The sequence below is a fragment of the Schistocerca cancellata genome, chromosome 8 (assembly GCF_023864275.1).
Source record: "Schistocerca cancellata isolate TAMUIC-IGC-003103 chromosome 8, iqSchCanc2.1, whole genome shotgun sequence".
NCBI lineage: Eukaryota > Metazoa > Arthropoda > Insecta > Orthoptera > Acrididae > Schistocerca > Schistocerca cancellata.
The window spans coordinates 579,242,843-579,266,733 of NC_064633.1; the positions used below are offsets into that span (position 1 = coordinate 579,242,843).

At 45.2% G+C, this 23,891-nt stretch overlaps 1 protein-coding gene across 1 annotated transcript in view; it reads right to left on the bottom strand.

The window, feature by feature from the left end:
- Positions 1-23,891, bottom strand: part of LOC126094783 (uncharacterized) — a 207,693-nt gene that overhangs the window by 135,418 nt on the left and 48,384 nt on the right. The gene's annotated exons all lie outside the window — the stretch shown is intronic.

Sequence of the window (23,891 nt, forward strand, 5' to 3'; positions counted from 1 at the left end):
AAGTTTCGAGAACATACCTTCACCGAGGTGTCAAGCAGTACATTGCTCCCTCCTACGTACATCTCGCGAAGAGACCATGAGGATAAAATCAGAGAGAATAGAGCCTACACAGAGGCATGACAATCCTTCTTTCCACGAACAATACGAGACTGGAATAGAAGGGAGAACCGATAGAGGTATTCAAGGTACCCTCCGCCACACACCGTCAGGTGGCTTGCGGAGTATGGATGTAGATGTAGATAACACTGCCTTGGGGAACGCCAGAAATCACTTCTGTTTTACTCGATGACTTTCCGTCAATTACTACGAACTGCGACCTCTCTGACAGGAAATCGCAAATTCAGTCAAATTACTGAGACGATATTCCATAAGCACACAATTTCACTACGAGCCGCTTGTGTGGTACAGTGTCAAAAGCCTCCCGGAAATCCAGGAATACGGAATCGATCTGAAATCCCTTGTCAATACCACTCAGCACTTCATGTGAATAAAGAGCTAGTAGTGTTTCACAGGAACGATGTTTTCTAAACCCATGTTGACTGTATGTCAGTAGACCGTTTCGTTCGAGGTAATTCATAATGTTCGAACACAATATATTTTTTAAAATCCTGCTGCATATCGACGTTAACGATGTGGGCCTGTAATTTAGTGGATTACTCCTACTACCTTTCTTGAATATTGGTGTGACCTGTGCAACTTTCCAGTCGGTTTTCAAATTTGTAAAATGTGTACAAACATGTGCATCCTGGGACCTGTCTGGGCATAAAGTAGTAAAAAAAGATAAAAGTATGAGGACGACATATCATATTTTCTCCTACCCTGTGTCCCGTGTGCAGGTCTTGTTCCTTTTCGTGATTGAGAGACACAGTATCTGTTTGCAGGGCAAAGGGCTCCGTTGCTCGACCTCCAGATGACGGGATCACGTTTCCCTGATCCTCCTAAACAGATCCCGGTAGGAGCAGAAGAGTCTGAACCTCCGGCGCTGCGGCCGTTTGTGTCGCCCAAGGACTCTGTTCTATCTGGTTCATACCGATCGGTGCAGTGGGTTAGTCTCGGTAGCGACGTCATTTTCGGTTCTTTATCGGAATATTCTATTCAGTAAGTTTGTGAGACCTGTTACCGAACAGTCCTCCCGCCGATTTTTCCACTGTACCGAGAGGTATTGGATTTCGGTGTGGCGCTGTCGCTCGATTAACTGTGGTTTATTTACACTTATAATTTGTTATTTTAAACATACTGACCGGTTTTAGCTTTGGTTTTAGTGATTGTTTTACTAAAGAATCACCACAGGACGTGGCCGGTTGGAAACTGAGTTCATAATAGACTATTTTCCGTCTTTAGAATTAAGGTGAACTTGTTACTGTGAATGATTGCAACATTTGTTCATAAGAGTATAACATACGTAATGTTTTCAGTTTTCAAGCGTAATTATATTCCATTTATTTTATATAATTAGTTTTATTTACTCTGTTATCAGAGTCAGAGAGGTGATGAATACAGCGTATATGTGACATATGAATCTTGAAAGTTTTTCATAATTACACTACTGGCCATTAAAATTGCTACACCAAGAAGAAATGCAGATGATAAACGGGAATTCATTGGACAGATATATTATACTAGAACTGACATGTGAGTACATTTTGACACAATTTGGGTGCATAGATTGTGAGAAATCAGTATCCAGAACAACCACCTCTGGCCGTAATAGCGGCCTTGATACGCCTGGGCATTGAATCGAACAGAGCTTGGATGGCGTGTAGAGGTACAGCTGCCCATGCAGCTTCAACACGGTACCACAGTTCATCAAGAGTAGTGACTGGCCTATTGTGACGAGCCAGTTCCTCGGCCACCATTGACCAGACGTTTTCAATTGGTGAGAGATCTGGAGAATGTGCTGGCCAGGGCAGCAGTCGAACATTTTCTGTACCCAGAAAGGTCCGTACAGGCCTGCAACATGCGGTCGTGCATTATCCTGCTGACATGTAGGGTTTCGCAGGGATCGTATGAAGGGTAGAGCCACGGGTCGTAACACATCTGAAATGTAACGTCCACTTTTCAAAGTGCCGTCAATGCGAACAAGAGGTGACCGAGACGTGTAACCAATGGCACCCCATACCATCACGCCGGGAGATACGCCATTATGGCGATGACGAATACACGCTTCCAATGTGCGTTCACCGCGATGTCGTGAAACACGGATGCGACCATCATGATGCTGTAAACAGAACCTGGATTCATCTGAAAAAATGACGTTTTGCCATTCGTGCACCCAGGTTCGTCGTTGAGTACACCATCACATGGGCTGTCTGTGATGCAGCGTCAAGGGTAACTGCAGCCATGGTCTCCGAGCTGATAGTCCATGCTGCTGCAAACGTCGTCGAACTGTTCGTGCAGATGGTTGTTGTCTTGCAAACGTCCCCATCTGTTGACTCAGGGATCGAGACGTGGCTGCACGACCCGTTACAGTCGTGCGGATAAGATGCCTGTCATCTCGACTGCTAGTGATACGAGGCCGTTGGGATCCAGCACGGCGTTCCGTATTACCCTCCTGATCTCATATTCTGCTAACAGTCATTGGATCTCGACCAACGCGAGCAGCAATGTCGCGATACGATAAGCCACAATCGCGATAAGCTACAATCCGACCTTTATGGAAGTCGGAAACGTGATGGTACGCATTTCTCTTCCTTACAGGAGGCATCACAACAACGTTTCACCATGCTACGCCGCTCAACTGCTGTTTGTGTATGAGAAATCGGTTGGAAACTTTCCTCATGTCAGCACGTTGGAGGTGTTGCCACCGGTGCCAACCTTGTGTGAATGCTCTGAAAAGCTAATCATTTGCATATCACAGCATCTTCTTTCTGTCGTTTAAATGTCCGTCTGTAGCACGTCATCTTCGTGGTGTAGCAATTTTAATGGCCAGTGGTGCATATTCTTAGCGATGTCTGCTGCAGAGAATAAATCTTTCGAGAAATCTGTACAGAAGCTTCTAAACTCCGATGTCTCTTGTGTCCAGCTGGCCGGTAACGCAATGGTGGGGGAACAGGCCGGGGGGGAGGGGGAGGCTTTTTACCGTGTAGCGTTAGGTTGATTTAGTTTCCGTTTTCGGCTCGGGACATCCTAGCATCATGTGGTTCATGTGTTCTTCTTCTCCAACGTAGAAAAGTGCGTCAATAAATCCCAGCGGATGTGGACGTTTCTTACATGGCCCATGAATAAATTTGAATCATGTTACGGTTGTATTAAATTCTCTCGACGCCGTTTTCTTAGTAGACGAAGTAGATTGCAGTGAGCGCTACTAACACAAGAGGCGCTCGCTCTTCTTCAAGTACGCCGGCAGCCACGCACGCGCATGGCCAGACCTGAACAAAACGGTTAGTGCCTCTAGTCCAGCTACCGACCTTCACGTCTGTTGACACACATTCCGAAGCGGTAGTTCAGAGTCCATAAAATCTGAATACGTCGTGATTACAAGCAGAAGGCGGACGCGACGAACACGGGACGCATGGCCCACAGCGCGCCGGACACAGCTGCCGCACGAGACCTCGGGCAGCTGGGCAGGCGCGGCTGGAAGAGGACATGAATGGACGGCGGACGAGACGTAGCGGCCGCGCCTAATCTGCCGCATTCCATCTGCACCCGCCGTGGCTTGCAGGTAACGACCAGCGTCCCGGAGCGCCTCGCCAAAGGTCACCGGTTCGAACTCCGCTGCTCGCGCTAACACCGCGGGAACGTACAGTTCGTGACGCACACACCAGAGCTTCTAAGAAGAGGACAGTACCACTTGTGAGAAAATCTGTAACCTATTGCAGCCAGTGTCATTCTTCAATATTGCCGACTTTAGTTGGACTCGCGTCGAGTAATGAATCACAATAGCCTCATTTGCGGTACCTCGGGCCGCAATCTCTATAATGCTATACTTGCCCAATAACGTCATAGAGCTATAGTGAGCCGTACTCGCAACTTGTCTGCTGGACAAACGCTGCAGAGGAAAGACGGGCTTTACTACCTGTATCCTTATATCTACATCCGTGCTTTGCAAAGCACTATGGAGTGTACCTCGCGTAACACTATACGAGGTGCATTCAAGTTCTAAGGCCTCCGATTTTTTTTCTAATTAACTACTCACGCGAAATCGATGAAACTGGCGTTATTTCTCGACATAATCGCCCTGCAGACGTACACATTTTGCACAACGCTGCCGCCATGATTCCATGGCAGCGGCGAAGGCTTCTTTAGGAGTCTGTTTTGACCACTGGAAAATCGCAGAGGCAATAGCAGCACGGCTGGTGGATGTGCGGCCACGGAGAGTGTCTTTCATTGTTGGAAAAAGCCAAAAGTCACTAGGAGCCAGGTCAGGTGAGTAGGGAGCATGATGAATCACTTCAAAGTTGTTATCACGAAGAAACTGTTGCGTAACGTTAGCTCGATGTGCGGGTGCGTTGTCTCGGTGAAACAGCACACGCGCAGCCCTTCCCGGACGTTTTTGTTGCAGTGCAGGAAGGAATTTGTCCTTCAAAACATTTTCGTAGGATGCACCTGTTACCGTAGTGCCCTTTGGAACGCAATGGGTAAGGATTACGCCCTCGCTGTCCCAGAAGATGGACACCATCATTTTTTCAGCACTGGCGGTTACCCGAAATTTTTTTGGTGGCGATGAATCTGTGTGCTTCCATTGAGCTGACTGGCGCTTTGTTTCTGGATTGAAAAATGGCATCCACGTCTCATCCATTGCCACAACCGACGAAAAAAAGTCCCATTCGTGCTGTCGTTGCGCGTCAAGATTGCTTGGCAACATGCCACACGGGCAGCCATGTGGTCGTCCGTCAGCATTCGTGGCACCCACCTGGATGACACATTTCGCATTTTCAGGTCGTCATGCAGGATTGTATGCACAGAACCCACAGAAATGCCAACTCTGGAGGCGATCTGTTCAACAGTCATTCGGCGATCCCCCAAAACAATTCTCTCCACTTTCTCGGTCATGTCGTCAGACCGGCTTGTGCGAGCCCGAGGTTGATTCGGTTTGTTGTCACACGACGTTCTGCCTTCATTAAACTGTCGCACCCACGAACGCACTTTCGACACATCCACAACTCCATCACCACATGTCTCCTTCAACTGTCGATGAATTTCAATTGGTTTCACACTACGCAAATTCAGAAAACGAATGATTGCACGCTGTTCAGGTAAGGAAAACGTCGCCATTTTAAGTATTTAAAACATTTCTCATTCTCGCCGCTGGCGGTAAAATTCCATCTGCCGTACGATGCTGCCATCTCTGGGACGTATTGACAATGAACGCGGTCTCATTTTAAAACAATGCGCATGTTTCTATCTCTTTCCAGTCAGGAGAAAAAAAAATCGGAGGCCTTAGAACTTGAATGCACCGCGTACATCAGAGTTTATCCCCGTTCCACTCGCGTGTGGGACGTGAGAAAAGCGACAGATTAAATGCCTCTGTGCGCGCTACAACTAGCCAAAGCTGGTCTTTGTCGCTCTTGGAGAGGTATACGCAGGACGCCGTAGTAAATTCCTAGATTGCTCACTAAGTAATGATTGTTCAAACTTGTAAGTAGTCCTTCCCTAGAAGTTGGCGTCTGTCTTACGGTGTCTGCCTGTCTAGGTTATCGTCCGGCCGTGGTGGCCGAGCGGTTCTAGGCGCTACAGTCTGGAACCGCGCGACAGCTACGGTCGCAGGTTCGAATCCTGTCTCGGGCATGGATGTGTGTTAGTTAGGTTTAAGTAGTTCTAAGTTCTAGGCGACTGATGACCTGAGAACTTAAGTCCCATAGTGCTCAGAGCCATTTGAACCATTTGAATCCACGTGAGGGCCCTCTTGCAAGTCAAGCAGACCTGTGACCACTGGTGCTGTCCTGCTTTCTGTCATTCAGTATCCCTGCTAGACCACTTGGTACGAATCCCACACACTTCAGCTGCATTCTAGGACGAGTCGCATGTATTTTATAAGCTGTCTCTTAGGTAGACTCATTGCATTGTCCTACTCTATTACTCCTTAACCAAAGTCTGCCATCTGCTTTACCTGCGACTGACCATACGTTCCGTTGACGAAGGTGCACACGGAATGGATAATACTAAAAAAAGCCCTTTTTTTTAAAACCAGACCTGTAGTCAAGTGCTGAGAGAGAGATGCTGCAATGCTTTCTCTCTCATGCGTTTCTAAAAGGGCATGCGCCACATGTATAGCCCGCGAGCGCGCGAATGCTGACGTCATGGCCTCTAGCCCGCACGCTCACACTGACGCCACAGATCGTCTTCTGTAAATACGCTAACGATTGTAATGGAGCACATCTAACGTATGAATTACCTACGTATTTAATTCCAATCCAATTTTAATTATATTCGATAACTGAATGTATCACTTGGAGATTCAATGATCAAATGAGAAGTTGGAGGTTTTCCCACTGGGAGCGCAGTCATCATTCTTTCTTTCATGACGTAGCACCCCCCAACCCTACAATGCTGCATTCCTATTGGCTACTGCATTAGTAACGTGATTCGACGTCATAGAAGCTATATAAGCCAAACCACAACCGAACTCGCCCTCAGTCTGCTTGCGTACTTCACACAGAGATCAATCGCTGTAGTTTCGTCCTCATCATGAAGCGTACCAGCAACGACAACAGCAGCAGCAGCGGCAAGTGACACTGAGGAGATGAAGATCAATTACCTGGTAAGTACTTTTTTGGTGTTCAGATATCTGTCTGAGCCATAGTCCACAGACTGCTGCATCCTTTGACGGGCTGTATGTGTGTTACATCTGTTTTGGATGATAGTCTACACAGACTGCTGCACCCTTTAACAGATTGTGTGTATGTAATTGTATGTGCGTGCTACAGAGATTTTTTTCCGTACTGGATATTATACTCAGACTTTTCCCTCGCATGTTCGCTGAGCTAGCCCATCAGCTAGAGGTCAAGAGGGCTGGAGCACAGCGCGAATGTAAGTACATTTGTAAATCGTAGTTCTTAGATAAAATACACTCCTGGAAATGGAAAAAAGAACACATTGACACCGGTGTGTCAGACCCACCATACTTGCTCCGGACACTGCGAGAGGGCTGTACAAGCAATGATCACACGCACGGCACAGCGGACACACCAGGAACCGCGGTGTTGGCCGTCGAATGGCGCTAGCTGCGCAGCATTTGTGCACCGCCGCCGTCAGTGTCAGCCAGTTTGCCGTGGCATACGGAGCTCCATCGCAGTCTTTAACACTGGTAGCATGCCGCGACAGCGTGGACGTGAACCGTATGTGCAGTTGACGGACTTTGAGCGAGGGCGTATAGTGGGCATGCGGGAGGCCGGGTGGACGTACCGCCGAATTGCTCAACATGTGGGGCGTGAGGTCTCCACAGTACATCGATGTTGTCGCCAGTGGTCGGCGGAAGGTGCACGTGCCCGTCGACCTGGGACCGGACCGCAGCGACGCACGGATGCACGCCAAGACCGTAGGATCCTACGCAGTGCCGTAGGGGACCGCACTGCCACTTCCCAGCAAATTAGGGACACTGTTGCTCCTGGGGTATCGGCGAGGACCATTCGCAACCGTCTCCATGAAGCTGGGCTACGGTCCCGCACACCGTTAGGCCGTCTTCCGCTCACGCCCCAACATCGTGCAGCCCGCCTCCAGTGGTGTCGCGACAGGCGTGAATGGAGGGACGAATGGAGACGTGTCGTCTTCAGCGATGAGAGTCGCTTCTGCCTTGGTGCCAATGATGGTCGTATGCGTGTTTGGCGCCGTGCAGGTGAGCGCCACAATCAGGACTGCATACGACCGAGGCACACAGGGCCAACACCCGGCATCATGGTGTGGGGAGCGATCTCCTACACTGGCCGTACACCACTGGTGATCGTCGAGGGGACACTGAATAGTGCACGGTACATCCAAACCGTCATCGAACCCATCGTTCTACCATTCCTAGACCGGCAAGGGAACTTGCTGTTCCAACAGGACAATGCACGTCCGCATGTATCCCGTGCCACCCAACGTGCTCTAGAAGGTGTAAGTCAACTACCCTGGCCAGCAAGATCTCCGGATCTGTCCCCCATTGAGCATGTTTGGGACTGGATGAAGCGTCGTCTCACGCGGTCTGCACGACCAGCACGAACGCTGGTCCAACTGAGGCGCCAGGTGGAAATGGCATGGCAAGCCGTTCCACAGGACTACATCCAGCATCTCTACGATCGTCTCCATGGGAGAATAGCAGCCTGCATTGCTGCGAAAGGTGGATGTACACTGTACTAGTGCCGACATTGTGCATGCTCTGTTGCCTGTGTCTATGTGCCTGTGGTTCTGTCAGTGTGATCATGTGATGTATCTGACCCCAGGAATGTGTCAATAAAGTTTCCCCTTCCTGGGACAATGAATTCACGGTGTTCTTATTTCAATTTCCAGGAGTGTAATTTCGTGTACTATATATTGGTTTTCCAAGTGCCTAGACTGAGCTGTCTCAGACATATTCTTTTCTTTTCTTTCTAGATGATTCTATGCATAGGGAGGGGGATGCCGAGGGTATCGTGCAAGGTGGGGGTGAAATCCCTGACTGGGTTCACGAGATGGCGGCTGCTGCGGTTGAAAAAGAAGAATCCGAAAGGCGCTTGTAGATGAGGCGGCAGATATACCTGAGTGGGCGGGAGACCTCAGTGAATGTGATGATGAGTTGCTCAAGCCATGGAGCCAGAGTGGTGAAGGTGAATATTTTTGAACTTTATCATTACAGCATATAATTACCATTATTTAGTCTTATTATTTATTGTTTTAAATGTAAATCATTAAACTTATTTTTTCTTATTTATGTTACAGGCATATCACATGAAGTACATCGTGTATCTAGAGCGGTGGTTGCGGGTGTGGGAATTGGCTGCACACCACAGACACAGGCTGTACTGTGTATAGCGCCGTTCACGGCTGCGCAAGAGGTGGGAGCAGCACCTGCCCCCGCATCGCCGCAAGCTCTCTGGCGCCCATGGGAAACTCAGCCAGCAGAAGAAGAAGAGCATGGGCATCTGCCTCCCACCTCAACGGAAGGTAATGTGGACATCAAACCCTGGGGGCCATCGCTGCATACCGGCTGCTCCCACCAAGCATCACCGCCTCCACCTCCTCAGACAGCTCGCCCCCGCCGTCAACAACAGGTGTGTGTACCAAGATGCATACCCCTCCCTACAGCTGACACACCCTCACCAGCCCTGTCATCGATGGGATGGACTCCTACCTGCAGTAGTAGTAGTAGTAGTAGTAGTAGTAGTAGTATTGATTATCCTGTGGCTAGCGATAGTGCTCTCCCCCATCCTACTCATAGTGGAGGACATCAGAATAACGGTATGATGACCCCTCTAGAATACTCAGCAGTTGCTAGGCCTTTTGAGGGGTGCATCTCATTCACAAGGATTGAGAATCCGGGAGGGAGGTATTGCGACCTGGTCGGGTTTTTAGAGGCGTGCCTCCCTGTCTTGGAGACTGAGCTCCTCAAAGTCCTAGACGATCTGAGATTTAATGCCATTAAATGCAGTGCAGTACTACGCTGCGAGTAGAATCACCTGCCTAAACATCTAGGTAATGCAGGGGCTACAACTCTACCCTATATGTGGGGTGATAATGGCGTTATTTCCCGGAGCACATATAATGCTCCGTGGTATCATGAATCCACCTTGAGTGCTATTATGGCCCGATTTTCCGAGATGGAAGTATGTGGGTACGCTAAAGTGCTCAGCCGTATACCACACCTTGACATCCATATACATCTCTAAGATCCGGTAAATGGAGGGTCCAATTATATTATGCTCCCTGAGGATACAGCTAACAAGAAGGCATGCATTAATGTTCAAAATACAAAGGATCAAGCTTATTTTGCATGGACAATCCTGGCCTGTGAGAGAAATTACAAGAAATATTCACAGTGTCCGAACAGGTACAAAGTCAGTGATATTAAGACATATTATAAATTTAAGACCCAGGACATACCTAAATTTGAGGCGCAGAATACCAGAATATCGGTTGATGTTTATGGCCTGGATAAGAATAACGACAAGTCAGATGGGCAAGACAAGCACAACGTTGTCGGCCCCCTCCATTTCTCAAAATTTGCAGGTGAGTGAGAGCTGCATGCAAACATGATGCCCTTCTCAGAAAGTGATAATTATTACTATCTTTGGATCAAAGACATGTCCTGCAGCCTTTATTTCCAGTTAAGTAACAACTGGTGTAAAAAGCATATTTGTTTAAGGTGTCTGAATTATTTTTCATCAGAAGAGTTATTAGCGATACATCTATTAGATTGTGCTTCCAAGGTTCTGGTACGTGTTACTATGCCCACAGAGGAAAATAACTTCATTAAATTTCAAAATGCTCACCACCAGCAGTGGTGTCCTTTAGTTGTGTACGCCAACTTTGAATGCCTGCTGGCTCCTGTCACTCGTTGTGAAGGGAACCACTTAGCCTCACATGTAACCTTCACACAAAAGCATGTACCGTTTGCGGCAGTGTTCCAAGTTGTATGTGGATATGATTCTAAACTTAACCACTACGAGTCTTATGTCAGGGACGATCCTGCGGTTTGGCTCCTCACTGAGCTTGAAAAACTTTCATGGCAAGTTGATAAGCTCTACAGGACCAACATTCCCCTTGATCAAATCAAAGGAAGACGATGAATTGTATGAAAAGGCAGTTAATTGTCATATTTTTGGGCTACCGTTAGATAGAAAACCGGAAACTCCGTGTAGAGATCATTGCCATCTTATGGGAAAGTTCCGCAGTGCAGCTCATAATGCATGTAATTTGAAGTATAAATTACCATGACACATACCTGTCTTTTTTCATAATTTGAGTGGGTATGACTCTCATTTTCTCGTTGAGCATAAGGCTAATTTCGGTATGAAGAATGATCAGGTCAGTGTCCTCCCTGAAAGTATTGAGAAGTAAATTCCTTTCTCAAAGCGAATGACGCCAAAAATTGCGCTCCACTTTCTTGACTCTCTACGCTTTATGCAGACTTCACTCCAGAAACTCGTTGAAACTTTACCTCGGAATGATATGCATATCACTCGATCTGCATTTCCTGATGAGGAAAAGTTCCAATTTGCCACTAGGGAAGGAGTTTTCCCATAAGAGTATGTTGATAGTACGGCAAAACTCAAGAAACCAGGCTTCTCGACATATCTGCATTTACCAGTACTCTCACAGGCGATGCCATAACTATATCAGATTATGAGCATGGCGTGAATGCCTGGCGGGAATTCACCATCCCCATGGTTGGGGTTGGGTTGTTTGGGGAAGGAGACCAGACAGCGAGGGCATCGGTCTCATCGGATTAGGGAAGGACGGGGAAGGAAGTCGGCCGTGCCCTTTCAAAGGAACCATCCCGCCATTTGCCTGGAGCGATTTAGGGAAATCATGGAAAACCTAAATTGGGATGGCCGGACGCGGGATTGAACCGTCGTCCTCCCGAATGCGAGTCCAGTGTCTAATCACACCATCCCCAATTTGGGAGAATATGCAAGACTATATATGAACACAGACGTGCATTTGCTTGCAGATGTTTCTGAAAAGTTCCGGAGTGTATGTACAGCCACGTACTCTCTGGACCCCGCCTTTTATTACACGGCATCTGGGTTTTCCTGGGATGCTATGCTCAATAAAACGGGGCGCAGCATCGAACTTTTGACTGATGCTGCAATGCTTCGATTTTTTGTCAATGCGTCCAAAGACATGCCAAGGCAAATAACCCATGGATGGGTGTTGGGTTTAATGCATCCCTTGATTCGAGTTACATTATGTACTTAGATGTGAACAACTTATACAGGCACATCACAATGCAGCCACTGCCAGTTGGTGGGTTTTGATGGGCGCCCGAAAACGAATTGAAGGGATTAGGTGGAAAAATAATGGGTCCTGCAGCCGATTCTGATGTAGGATACGTGCTTGAGGCAGACATCACATATCCTAATAATTTGCATGGAGAGACAAGCGACTTCCGTTATGTCCAGAGCAACAAAATTCCGCAAGGAAGCACCATCCCTAAACTGTTGGCTACTGTTGGAGATAAGCAGAGGTATATTATTGATTATCGTAACCTCCAGCAGTGCCTCTGCTTAAGGCTGAAGCTTGATAGAATCATCCGGGCTATCTCCTTCAAGCAATCCCCCTGGTTGATGGAGGGTGGTCGCGAGTAATGATTTTGAAAAAGATTTTTATAAATTAATGAACAATTTCATTTTCGGGAGAACTATGCAGAATGTAAGAAAAGAACACGATATTTTGATTAGAACCGCATGGGAAGGGCGTTATGGCGTGAGAAATTGTATTGCCAGGCCAAATTTTAAGTGTGCCACTATCTTCACTGAAAACTTTATTTCTGTGGAGATGTCAAAGACTGCAGTAGAGTTCATGAAGCCTATTTATTTGGGTTTGTGCATACTGGATATCTCCAAATTATACATGTACTGCTTCCACTATGTGGTTGCAAAACCTCATTTTATAGAACCAAAGTTGCTTTATATGGATACAGACAGATTTATCTACTAGATCAAGAACTGTGATCCATATGAAGTAATTAGGTGCCAAGGTAAAGAATTCGACACATCTCCATAAGAGTTCGATAATCCTTATGGTATTGTTCCTAAGAATAAGAAGGTTGTCGGTCTCATGAAAGACAAGGCGAATGGTTTACCAGTTGTAGAGTTTGTGGGATTGAGGTCCAAAATGTATGCAAATCATACAATAGACGGTGGCACCCAGAAGCGGGCAAAGGGTGTTAGATGTGCAGCATCTTCAGTACTTACGCCTGAGGACTATTTGCAGTGTCTGTATGGTCGCAGCATTCCAGGTTCTCCTCATCACATCGTTTGGCAAACTCGAATTCGATGGAGAGGTCACAAAGTGTACACTATACTGCAGTCTAAAGTCGGATTGTCTTCTCATGACGATGGGAAAAAGAGACATTTGTGAGAATGGGGTGGAAACCCTCCCATACTCAGACTATTTACTTGAAGCAAAAGTAGGGGGTGAGGGACTCTGATTGAGATCTATAGAGAGAATGAGTGTGTGAATGGGATGAGGGGTTTATGCATCTAATAGTATGGCTCTTTTATCATAGTGTAATTATTGGTTGTGTGTGTGATGTGAATCAGTCTGCATGCTTTTGTGTGTGGGGGGATGAGTGTGGGAGCCTGTGTGTAGCAAATAAGTGTATGTCTGTAAATATATAACTTCATTAGTAGAAATCAATATGCCAAGGAAAAAATCATAAAAATGAAAAAAATTAAAAACTAAAAACTGTCAAGGAAAAAAGTCTGTATGTAAATATATTTCATCCTTATTAGTAATTAATAGGCCAAGAAAAAGGGAAACCGAGAAAAATTTAACAAAAAGTGTCATGAAAGTTTTCGGATTTCATATGTGTATGTGTGTAGGTGGTTATAGATTAGATTTTAGTTTCTAAGTTTCAACTGCCACTAGCCATCCAGTCAGAACTAGTTTTAAGTAAGTGAGTTCCACACAGTTAATTGTTTATTTTTTTATATAAGTTCACTTGCACGTGGTAGTGGAAAATGTTTAGAGCCACCTACTTCAGAAATATATGTTCACTTGCTTGTGGTAGCGGAAAATGTTTAGAGCAACCCACTTCAAGGAAATATGTTCAACTGCTTGTTGTATTGGAAGAAAGAAATGTTTAGCTTTACCTTAAAGTCTTTTCTGTTTCTGGTGGAATTTCACTAGTGGTAGTATTTAGCCTGTAAGATAGTGTAATTAGTTTGTAGCAGTACCTCTGCATTAGATGTAAACTGATATAATGTAAATCTGAATCACGTATCTGTAAACAGCAGAATGTTGATATTTCTCAAAAAATGTAAATCTGAATCATGTATCTGTATACATTAGAATGTTGACACTTCTCAAAAAATGTAAATCTGAATCATGTATCTGTAAACTGATATTTCTCAAAACACTGCTAAATCTGAATCACGTATCTGTAAACTTATATTTTGCAAAACATTGTTAAATCTGAATCACGTATTCACAAGTAAATCTGAGTTTAATAATATATTCACTTATTTTTTTGTAAAAATGCAGAATCTTGTTTGGGTAGTTACATCCACATTGCACCGCACAGGTATATAAGGTCTGTTGCTTTAAACATTATTTCAAAGAGAGAGAGAGAGAGACAGCTGTGAATTGATCATAAATGTATTTTCAGTACAATGGACGGTTACATCCACATAGCACTGCACAGGTCTTTTGCTTTAAACACTATTTCAAAGAGAGGGAGTTGTGAATTTTGATGGAAGGTTAAAAAATAACACAAATTATTTCAATTAAATTTCATTTATTTGGACATCATCATCCAACTTAAAAGCAATTTTACATTTTCATATGCAGACACAACACTATTTTCTTCTTCACAAGTTCACTGTCTACGTTGATGGAAGGGTGGACATCCGTAGTATTCCAGGTTTTGAATAGCAGCATACTTGTAGATTCTACTCAGCCAGGTAATCTTCTCATCACCTTTAACGTAGATGATTGTCTCCTTATGATCAAATACTCGGAACACTCGCACCAAATCTTTATAAGAGATGCCTGGGTCATCCCAGTGAATTCCATGATAGAAGTGTGTTAACCACATTGCACTTCTACATGCTTTAATGCACTTCACATCCTTGAATGGTTTTGGCGATGCAATGCTTGATGCAAATGTTCCTATTATTCCATCATTTTGTGTGAATGCTATTAATGCACAGTCTTTAAATATGAATTGCCTGCGTTCATCGTAGCAAAATCATTGAACGTCAGCTATGATCCTCACACCTTGGGGTAACATCGTGATCTGCCTTAGAGCTAGCAAAGCACCTATTAATTTATACAACTCGTTGCACTACACCAGTGAGCGGGCAGCAGTTAACAACACAATCATGCAGAACAAGAGCATATGCTGCAGTGTGATCTGGGAAGTTTGTTGAAGATTCAAATTCAAACCGCACATCTACACGCCCCGATTTAATTATCTCATTCTGTTTTGAACAGTCAATCACGATTATTGGTGTTAGCTTCTTGAAATTCTGCGGACTGAGTAGGCATCCTTCATTTTCAACACCTTCGTAGTAAGATGCTTGGACTCATACATGTCAAATGCCAGACTGTATACATTGCTGTCCCACTGTAGATGTGGATTCTCATATGAGAAGTATTCAGAATTCAAGCAGACTTTGGCGTTAGTCAACAACTTACAGTGGTCAAATTCAGTTGAGTCCTTTGATACATTCCCACACCTTTGAGTTTGAAATGCGAGTATGATGAATCGAGGTTCTTCCAACTGCACTGATGTTTTAATAGCCCACATATGTGTGGATGCTGTAGGTAGGGTTGGGTATTCAAAAAGCTCCCATGAGCGGAAGGTTAGTGGTAGATAGGTGCCGGCATTCAGGACTTTTAAGAGCTTCAAGCGTTCCTCATCAGCAACATCGATGTGAGGCATTTTCCATACTATACTATTAATCTTGATTTGAACATTCTCTACAACTGTTTGAAAGAATGAATTCGCATCAGTTGCACTCTGCACCAAAATAAGTTCCTGTTTAGCGTTCATAACAATTCGCTGCATGTCCTCAAAGTACTCCATAAGCATTTTTAGTGGCACACACGCAGTAAATCGGTTGTATCCCCCCTCACCATCTGGCCCATCTATGAACCATCTCACATTTTCCAAGCTGTTTGAATCAGAGGCTAAGGCTGAAACGTATGTCTTAAGGGTTGATGCTAGTCCGACATTACGTGTGTGGTTGATTTCGATACCATTAAGTTCATAACGTATCTCCTGAAACAGGAATGCTAGAGCATTACATGTCAGCTTCAAGAGCATTACCACAGTGCCGACAGCTTTCTTAAATGTACAGTCCAGAGACTGGAAGCTCTTGCAAGGCAGCGTTACAGTGTCCTGGTGCTGGATAACAACCCAATTTCATCATTTTTGTTAAATGTGCTTGAAGCGTAGGGTTTGTATGAGTGGTATTCATGACGTATAATTCGATCATCATACTCTACTGACTGAGTTACGTTGAGCGACGTCATTTTGCGGTTTGTAACCTGCTGAAATAAGGAATTCGTAATTAAGGCGTGTTATCACCTTGCGCTTCTGCGTTGCACTGACGGTTTGTGAGCTCGGTGTGCTAGCTTTATACCTTACCCCCATATTGCCTTAGATGCAAGTGTACAATTATCTCTTCTCCTCGAAAGTTAACAAGTTGATTATTCTGGTCCACAATACGCAGTTCTAGACAGTCCAATGTTTGAACTGTCACTGGGAGATATATAGCGTTTGTGGGGGCTTGAACTATTTTATACCCAGTACCGACTGTAGGGAAGAATCTGTAAATTGAGTGAATCAGCTTATCGCTGAGGTATGAGTTTGTGGCAATATTGCACTCAACGTGGATTGCGCTGACTGGAATTATGTCCACAGCCTGATCTGATGTGTAATTTACTGGGGTCCTTCACCAAAACGTGACATAGCAGTGGACCTATTGAATCTCTCTGCCTAAAGTCGATCATAGCACTCTCTGTCCGTATTTCAGATTTAAGCGTATTGATGTTTGCCCATAGTTCAATACCTTTTCCAGACTGTTTTAAGACTTCATTTAAATCATCAGCATCGTAGGCACCTGGTTGTATTTCTAGAATCTCCTTCTGACTGTCAATTTCCAGATGCAGTTTATTGTTGCTCTTTGTGATATTTGGAATGCTGTTATATGTCTCCCTCCACACCAATCAGTGCAATACTCCAGCCCCCTGCACTTAACTCAATTGGTGGAAAGTAATTTGCATGTAATACTGATCCTCGCACTTTTAAAGTCAGACTGTATGACATTGCATCTAAACCTCAAATGATGGGTGTGGGTTCAGTGATGGCTCTTTTATATGTGTAGACGTTGGCACAGCTGCTCTGAGGAGGAGAGGAGAAAGCATGCATTCCAGACATCCATCCGCCCGATCTAAATATAGCACTCATTCAAGAAGTCTGCTGCTGCAGGCGCACGCTAATTTGTCATGGATGTGAGCAGGAACATAGCACAGAGATGCCCGTACAGGTATGTGTTAAAGTCCTGATATCGCCGGAAATTGTAGAAGACACGTCTTTTGCTGGTGAAGTAGCGTTGTAATTCTTCAGGCGGCTGGAAATCTGAAAGTGAGTCGAAATATTGGACTTTATTTGCACTTTTCTTAACATGTGCTACCCAATGGGTCTCTGGACCCCCAGCAACATCTGAATTTAGAATTCCATACTCATCAGTTCGCCACATGGTCTTCGGTAATGTATCCTGCATAAAGATGCCACGGAATCCAGGAATGTGAAGTTTTTCTTTAACTAGCTTAACAAATGTTTATTCGTGAGTGTTCGATCAGGACTTTGTTTTATTTATGAAGAGACCTAGTCCTATCTTCTATGGTTTCAAGTAGAGACCCTTTCTGATAGCTGCTGCTTCCATAGCTCGATTATGTCTTCTTGCTCCCTCTAGATGAGCCTGCGCATTCGGCGCGTTTTTGACCGTTTTGGCAACTGCTGCAGCCCCGCCTGTAAGTGAACCTACCGCTGACAGAGCTGCAAGGGATGGAATAATTCCATCTGATGTCTTTGGTAGTGGTAGGATGCAAGGTGGTTTAATTGCGGTCTTCTACTTCTTCTTCTTCTCGCCCTTCAACATACATTGAGCTACACACACTGAAGTGAGAATACAGTTTCTCAAACAACCAGGTTTCTCCTTCTTCATCTCCAAAGCTGCCTGCACTGCATTCATAATTCGTTTGAAATCCATCACCTCTAAGCGTAACTTAATTTTTCCATGCATGGTTTTCTCAACTACGAATGCAGCAACGCGCTGACCTATTCTGAGATCTTTTCTTCATCTTATTTTCTTGGCTTTATCGGCTAATATTCGGTCTGCGACGTGGCATGCTGGGAGATCCTTATTTGCAGCATATGTGATGTCATGCTCTAGGCAGTCTAGTAGGATAATACCTTTATCACCACGTGTCATGCGTTTCTGAAGCTTTGTTCCAAGTCCACAGAAGTTATAACCTGGAATGTGCAATTCAACAGGAAATTTGTCGAGAATAGCACCTCCACCTCTTATTATGGTGTGCTTCCTATCATGAATGGTACGCTACTGAGGAGATAGAGGTCTATGCCCCCTGTTATAAACTAACTCATCAGTGGCAATCCAACTGTTTTCTGATGATGGGAATCCCAACCATTTAACTAGCGCTCTATTCCCACGACGTCTTATGATGCATTCGATGAGAAATACATCTGGTTCAGAACTCTTCTGCTATTCCTCCGTGTAAAAGCATCCTGCAATTTCATCACTCTTGCCATCCTTTAAGATATATGTCCTAGGGTTCGTTCTCTGCACTTTTGATACTGTCAATATCTCCGCTGACCAGTTTGGTAAGTACGATTTCTCGAACGCTGTCTTATGTTTTGAAATACATACTAAGTCGCCTACATTGAAACTCAGCTTGCGTGGGTCCACCATTTTAATGCGGAAATATACTGTGTCCATGAGTGAATTATCGCAAACATCGATCGGTCTCATTTTTATTGTACTATGTTTGGTTCGATTATACCATGCAATTATCTGTGGGAGGATATCTGTCCACTTGTGTGAACCACGAAAATTAATCCGCATCCACATTTGAGCTTTGACTGTTCTGTTCAAACGCTCCACGATGCTAGCTTTCAGGTGGGTAAAAGTGGGATAATGGTGTATCCCGCACCGCTCCATCACAGTCTTGAAGTGTTCGTTGTAAAACTCGCCACCATCATCGATTTGAAGATTGTCCGGGCATCGATTTGTTCCTGTCTGCAGCAAATGGTCAAACACCACAGCAACATCTCTGCCTGTTTTAGTTTTCACAGGAAATGCCCATGTGAATTTAGAGTATGTATCAATTACCATTAAAATATACTTGAAACCTTTATTCTTACGGGAGTAGAGACCCATATCCACAAGATCTGCCAGCCATAAGTCGTCTAGTCCTTTAATCATTACATGTCTGCGCAGTTATGTTCTTCCGGTTTGTGCAGCTCCAGAACCACTGTTTCCATATTCGCTATTATTATTCAATGATTCCTCTCTAAGTTCTGAAATTACTGAGGTAACCTCATTCGAGTGTGCTGTATTGCCCACAACAGCCAAAGCCATCAACAGTCGAAGTTTGTCTGTTAGTTCATCCAGCTCATCGTAATATACGTACTGTGGGAGTTGATTGCTCATTCCTTTATGTTGAATGTCTACACCCTCACCAATGCTTTTAGGTTGCTCATTCAGTAAAGATTGTTTAATGGTTGTGTATTTAGAGTTTTGCAGGTTTCTCAGTGTTCCGTCAGGATTTTTGTGCACCTCAGTCAACTGCAGTATTTCACCATAGACTTTGCGATCACTGGTAGAGTATTTTAAGTTTTTTGAGGGCCTTAGGAAGATTAGATTCATCAACCCTGGTGTTCTTTTAAATTCTTTATCCTCAATGCGTATCGTGCTATTGGTTAAACTTATAGTTTGAGAGCCTAGCACGTACGGTCTCTCCCTGCTGACACCAAATGTTCTATCTATCCTACCGACCACATACTGGTTAGTGAATTCAGCGATTGGATCATTATCACACGAAGCCATCTTCATGATAGATTTGGTAACAAGTTTAAAAGTTTCTCTTGTGTTTGCTCCCGATCCATATGTCCCAACCTCAACAAGCGTAATTTCTCTCGACCCGCTTTGCACACCTGAATGACTTTATGCTTTGTCGACATCTAGGCACATACTAATCTGAGTTCCGTATATCACATGGTTTTATATATGCTTTGTTCTTCCTCTTCTTTCCTGCACCCCCTTCTTCAATAGCAACGACCTCAGCTTCTATCTTCCTCTCAGTTTCGCTAATTCTGTTCTCTAGCCAGTTTTGGTTAAGTGCAAGAAGTTTCTGAGTGTCCTTTAATGCCCTTACAGCCTTACTGATTCCTTCTTCCAGATTTTTAAATTTCATATCGGTGTACGTGTGAGCATTTTGTCTATGCACACCTAACCTCTCAGTCTGGACGTCTGCCATGCGTGCGAATTTGTCCATGTTGTAGTGTCTACTGATGCACTCACCTATTTTTTACATTTATTTATGGAGAAACTCCTGGAAGTTCTGGCTGTACCTACCGTCATTCAATTTTCGAGTTTTATCAATAACGAAAAACCTATATTGTGACTGATTCCAGCAATCCTCACATATCTTTACAAATTCATTGTATGACATGTCTGTCCCTATGTGAGCCTGGTAAATGTGTTTTAAATTGAGATTGTCTTGTTTGAAGGCTAGAATGAGGTTGGCGTTATCCCTCAACTGTTTCGGGATCCTGGAATATGTCTGACTCAGATAAAATGTCAACACCCATACGACAACCAAAGCAGAAATATCTACGGATTTGATCCTGCTTTTCAACAGCCACATTGTCGAATATGAAGACAGTGTTAGGCTTTATCTCTTCAGGTGGGGGGATGTCGACACTTTCGCTGAATGCTCTGTATTTTACACCATCTACTCCATCTAACATTGCAGTAACTGGTACTTGAGTTGAAAGAGTGTTTTGAAGAAAACGAAAAGGTACTCGAAGCGGACTCCGTCTATGTGCATTAACAGAGCCGTGAAGAAATTGGAACTAGAATTATCGCTTGTATGCTGTCAGGAAGGAGTGCTCCATTCTTCTTATTGGTCTTCTGGTCTTCGTCATCATCACAGGACCAGTCACCCACAACAAAGTCCTTGCGGCAAGGGTGCTTCACCCAGCCTGCCATGATACCTACTGTGTTAGGTACTGGCATGCAATAGGCTTTTGTATGATAAACAATATGTGTGTAGCCACTACAGCGTAGTCACCTTACCAACTGAGCTACAACAGCTACACGATAGAATGAACTCCAAGTGGTATATTTCAAGGGAAGAGTGTCACATATATTAACGTACATAAACGTGCACTAACGTGTACTCAACTGCATTAACGTATGTGACATTTTGTCTAGAGAAATAAAAACACAAAACAAACTTAAGATTGTAAATACATTTATTTATTCACCATCTAGAATTATCATCGACATCGAAAAAAATTACTTGATTTTTTTTAAATCCGTGCAGCAGCAGTACAGTATTTGGAAAATATCTGATCCTTGTATCCCACAAAAATTCAGCATGTATATCTCGTAATGTTATCGACACATTGCAATAGTCTGGTATTCCATCAATAAATTTGAGTTCAACATTTTCAACACCTAATCGAGGAATAGCACAAGACTTCGGCACTGCAGTTATACACGTACTAAAACAACGGTCTATACTGTGAAGCGTCCATTGCAAGGACCAAGTGGAGGCCTGGTTGGTACGTCACTAAGCAGGACAGAGACTGCAACATGGCCTTACTGGTGGAAAACGCGGTTTCAGAAGTCGGCGAGCAGTGAAACTGAGTCCCTCTGCGCAGCAATGCATGCGATGAACGAGCAATTGTCGCAGTCACAGGTGAAAACTTATGGTAGTAGGCGACTTTGCTGAGAACAACCTACAGTTCTTTGACAGACATAGTGTGTGGAAGCAACACAATAGCAGATACATGTTGATGCAAGGGTTTCAGACCCTCGTGAGGAAACCCACGATAAACGATAAAAGGTTGAAAAAATTGAAGTTTTTCTAAATTACACTTCAACCCAGCTGCTTAGAGGTCGGAAAAAAAAGCCGAGGGAGGTGGCGCAGTGGTTAGACACTGGACTCGCATTCGGGAGGATGACGATTCAATCCCGCGTCCGGCCATCCTGATTTAGGTTTTCCGCGATTTCCCTAAATCACTCCAGGCAAATGCCAGGATGGTTCCTTTCAAAGAGCACGGCCGACTTCCTTCCCCTTCCTTGCCTAATCCAATGAGACTGATGACCTCGCTGTCTGGTCTCCTTCCCCAAACAACCCAACCCAACCAACAGAAAAAAAGAGTATGGAGATTTGTAAATGTTGCTCAGTGGAGGCACCAGAAACTACAATGTCATTCAAACAGTTTGCACAACCCAGCAGAGATGCTTTAAGCTGTTCCAAAAATCGTTGAAAAATAGCAGGTGCACTGGCGCCTCGAAAAGGCAACTGCGAGTACTGTTACGAGGTCTGTTCAAAAAATTCCAGAACTTTATCCACAAAATTATTCTACACTTATCTTTCACTTATTGTGCATGGTCTACTTCGAAATACTCTCCTCCACAATTGGTACACCACTTTCAACACCATTTCCATAGACAGAAGCAATCTTGGTACGTCTCTTGCTGGATCGTGCAAAGCGCAGTTCTGTGAATTTTATCTTGTCTATCGTTGCAAATCTTCGTCCTTTCAACGCAGTTTTCAACTTTCGCAATACAAAATAAAAAAATCCACAGTGGCCAGTTCTGGAGAGTATAGAGGGTGAGGGAGCACAGTGATTTAGTTTTTTGTGCAATAGTCACACACCAACAGCGATGAATATGTGGGTGTATTATCGTGATGGATATTTGGATGCCAACACTGTAAAGTAAGAATGACCATCCATTACTTTCAATCAAGAATGTTGGCTCTAATAATAATCGCATAGCCAACGTCATGTGATGGGACTGTGGTGCCCTCTACCCTGCCCATATATTCGGCGCTCCAATGAGTTCCAGTTGCAGTTCACCACTTTACATCCGAAGGCGTCTCCCACAGACGGAGAGGAAACGGTAGTAGAAAGTTTAATACACTCCTGGAAATGGAAAAAAGAAGACATTGACACCGGTGTGTCAGACCCACCATACTTGCTCCGGACACTGCGAGAGGGCTGTACAAGCAATGATCACACGCACGGCACAGCGGACACACCAGGAACCGCGGTGTTGGCCGTCGAATGGCGCTAGCTGCGCAGCATTTGTGCACCGCCGCCGTCAGTGTCAGCCAGTTTGCCGTGGCATACGGAGCTCCATCGCAGTCTGTAACACTGGTAGCATGCCGCGACAGCGTGGACATGAACCGTATGTGAAGTTGACGGACTTTGAGCGAGGGCGTATAGTGGGTATGCGGGAGGCCGGGTGGACGTACCGCCGAATTGCTCAACACGTGGGGCGTGAGGTCTCCACAGTACATCGATGTTGTCGCCAGTGGTCGGCGGAAGGTGCACGTGCCCGTCGACCTGGGACCGGACCGCAGCGACGCACGGATGCATGCCAAGACCGTAGGATCCTACGCAGTGCCGTAGGGGACCGCACCGCCACTTCCCAGCAAATTAGGGACACTGTTGCTCCTGGGGTATCGGCGAGGACCATTCGCAACCGTCTCCATGAAGCTGGGCTACGGTCCCGCACACCGTTAGGCCGTTTTCCGCTCACGCCCCAACATCGTGCAGCCCGCCTCCAGTGGTGTCGCGACAGGCGTGAATGGAGGGACGAATGGAGACGTGTCGTCTTCAGCGATGAGAGTCGCTCCTGCCTTGGTGCCAATGATGGTCGTATGCGTGTTTGGCGCCGTGCAGGTGAGCGCCACAATCAGGACTGCATACGACCGAGGCACACAGGGCCAACACCCGGCATCATGGTGTGGGGAGCGATCTCCTACACTGGCCGTACACCACTGGTGATCGTCGAGGGGACACTGAATAGTGCACGGTACATCCAAACCGTCATCGAACCCATCGTTCTACCATTCCTAGACCGGCAAGGGAACTTGCTGTTCCAACAGGACAATGCACGTCCGCATGTATCCCGTGCCACCCAACGTGCTCTAGAAGGTGTAAGTCAACTACCCTGGCCAGCAAGATCTCCGGATCTGTCCCCCATTGAGCATGTTTGGGACTG